Below are 3,367 nucleotides of genomic sequence, written 5' to 3'. Positions count from 1 at the left end.
GCGGGTCTGCCCAGTGCATGGGGTAGCTTCAGCACTGGAGAGGCTGAGAAGAGTGATTGCTGGCAGCTGAAGCCAGCTAAGCCTTCACATTCAGACCCTAGTTCTTTTTTCTTTTTTTCCTTTCTTTCTTTGTTTCCTGTTCTTCTTCTTCTTCTTCTTCTGATTTTTCTTTTTTAAATTTTAATTTATTAATCTATTCCAATTATAACTCAATTGCTATCCCATCACTTGTATCCTCCCATTCCTCCCTCCCTCCCTCTTTCACCCTATTCCCCTCCCTTAGGTCTATGACCAAGGGGGACCTCCTCCTCCACTATATGGTCATAGGCTATCAGGTCTCATCTTGGTAGCCTGCTTATTCTTTCTTTGAGTGCCACCAGGCCTCCCCACCAAGGGGAGATGGTCAAATATGGGGCACCAGAGTTCATGTCAAAGTCAGTCCCCGCTCTCCACATAACTGTGGAGAATGTCCTGTCCATTGGGTAGATCAGAGTAGGGGTTCAATGTTTACTATTGTATTGTCCTTAGTTAGTGCAGTAGTTTGAGCAGACCCCCCTGGGCCCCAATCCATCCATCACGATTTTCTTCTTGTAGGTTTCTAGGACCCTCTGGGTCCTTCTATTTCCCCATCATCTATATTTCTCTTACCCAGAGTCTCAGTAGGATGTCCATGAATCAAATGGATCTGACATATATTTTTAGAACTTTTTGGTTTTTCAAGACAGGGTGTCTTTGTGTAGTCTTGGCTGTCCTGGACTAGCTCTGTAGACCAGGCTGGCCTCGAACTCACAGCAATCCACCTGCCTCTCCATCTCAAATGGTGGGATTAACATTATGCACCACCACGCCCAGCTGCAGACCCTAGTTCTAATCAAGCACAGAAAATTCAAGTGTGTGGGTTGTGCTGCAGTTCTGCAGTATACGAGGACCTGGGCACAATCCACAGTGGCAAAATGGAAAAACTGAACCAGTTCATGTGCAGAAATTCAAGTTTTCTTGTGATTCCGTTCCCTTCAGAGGTGGGAGAAGTTCATGCGTGTGTTCATAGAACATGTCAGGCAGCATTTATCAGCTCCCAGATGCAAAAACAGTGAGGGCACACACAATGAAGGCACAGAGCCGGGGGGTAGCTCTTACACTCTGAGCTCTAGCTATTCTAAGCTGATGTGAAGGATAGCACACACTCTTCCTCCAGTGACCTCTAAAGAGTGTTTTTCTGTTCACCTTACCTACATCAGTTGAGCCTGTAATGAGAGTTTTGGTGTCTTTAAAAAATACCAGTTATCCTATGTAAACATGTTTTTGTTTTAATCCCAGGTGTGGGATATGGGGCTGCTTCCGACTGTCAACAGCAGCTACCTCATGCGTGTTCTGGCAGGAGTGTGATTCTGCCAGCTGAAGATAAATTAATTCTGAGGACTCTAGAGAGGGTCTAAAAAGACTAGAGCCCCAAGAGAGGGGCATGACTGTTCCTCCTGTTGGCTCCTATGCTGCTGCTGCTGCTGCTGCTGCTGCTGCTGCTGCTGCTGCTGCTGCTGCTGGTAGTGGTAGTTGTGGTTTGTCAAGTGGCCATAAAAAAAAAAAAAAAAAAAAAAAAACATACAAGAAGAAAAAGTTTGGGACAGCCTGATAAGATGTAAATTGGACTTTCCCCAATATACTCAATACTCCTAACCAGCAGGAAGTAGTCTAAAAAGAGCTCAATGCCCTCTTTCCCCTCCAACCTTCTCTCCTATCTAGTGTTGGAGGGTTGGTTGGGATTAAGGTGGAATAAGGGTTACAATGGAGATAGAGGTATAAGAACCAAATAAAATAGATTTTTAAACCCCCCCCCCCAAAAAACAAATAAAAAACCGCCTACATGGGCTAGCCTGTACTTCCCTGGAGCGCCTTCCCTGCCTTCCAACCAGTGACATTTCTGTCTCATTCCTCCACCTTCTCTTCATACTTTTGGCATCTGAGGGACCAGTACCAGTCTCCTGTGCCCTCTCTACCACTGCACAGCTGTCCAGCACACAACGGGTGGAGAGCAGCCTGCTGGGGCTCAGCAGGGCTGGAAACCCTGGCCCCATCTTTCAGGGGACAAACAGAAGCCTAGAGAAGGGTGACAAACCCCGTTTCACAAAGTACTCAGAGCAGAGCAGTGAGAGAATCAACAGCCCTGCCTCTAAACAGAAGAAATCCTGTGGACTTAACAGTTCTGGGCCCCTCTGCCTGACTACAGCATGGCCACGCTGCTGGCCTGGGTAAGGCCAGGCACAATGGTCCTGGGGACTCTGCACTGAGCCTGCCCCCTGTCCCTTACAGGGTCCCTTCCCCACCTGCACACACAGGCCAGCCTTGCCTTCCTCCTCTGTCCCCCAGAGGCTAGGCAGAGGTCAACGAGAACCAGGGAGTGTCAGCCTCTCACTAACCTCTTCACCTCCTTCAAGGTTCCCTAGAACAGTCACTGTGTGCTGTGCCTCGGTTTCTCCATGGGGCCTGACACAGCATCATGAAGCAATGACAAGCTCTTCCCGAACCCCTCAGACACCTTGTATATCCTAATCAAAACCTGCCATTGGTACTTATTGGTTCAGCAACAGTACCCCAAGGCCAGTGTTGGGTGTTCATGCCACACATTTGGATGGACCTTGTGGCCCAAGCCTCCTCCAACCCCTTTTTCTGTTTCTTAGTTCTCCAAAAATGACTGAGCATAGAGAAAAGCTGCCTTTCCTCCAGAGCTCTCTGATCATGTCTCAGGCAGACCTACAAGCAGGGTCAAGCCCTCAGCAGTGTGAAGATCTGATTTGGAAGATTCCACATCCCATCCTGTGCTCATGGCAGAGGAAGAGGGAGGAACAGACAGACTCCATTCTGACTGCAAGTCCAGCCTCGCTGATGCTGAGCCTGTGACCTGGCCCACTGTTTCACCTCACTCAGCTCATCCATAAACTGGGCCCATCACCGTCCTCCTCCAGAACCCTTGGGAAAATGAACATATGTGGGGAGATGATCTTCAACTCACCAAGGAATCTTCCCGTAGCCAAGTTTGAATGGATTCCAGTTGTCCTTAGCTGTGTGCATCCAGCTACACGCCTGAGACACAATGAGGCAAAAGCACTGGACCTTATATACCCAGTGCCAGAGAGTGGAAAGTCCCGCTTTGTGGCCAGTGGTGATGAAATTACATCTTAAATATGATACATGTGAAGCAACACCACTCTTGTTTATACATGGGCAGGAGTGGCTACTGCCAACCGCAGCTCTGGCCTCCATCACCTATAAAGACAACAAAGAATGAAAGTCATGGATGAGGCTTGAGCTCAGCTTCCATTTACAAGGAAAAGGGACACAGCTCTGACTGTCACGGCATCAGAATGCTTGC

This window comes from Acomys russatus, chromosome 17 (genome assembly GCF_903995435.1).
Source record: "Acomys russatus chromosome 17, mAcoRus1.1, whole genome shotgun sequence".
NCBI classification, from domain to species: domain Eukaryota; kingdom Metazoa; phylum Chordata; class Mammalia; order Rodentia; family Muridae; genus Acomys; species Acomys russatus.
This window is presented reverse-complemented; position numbering follows the sequence as displayed.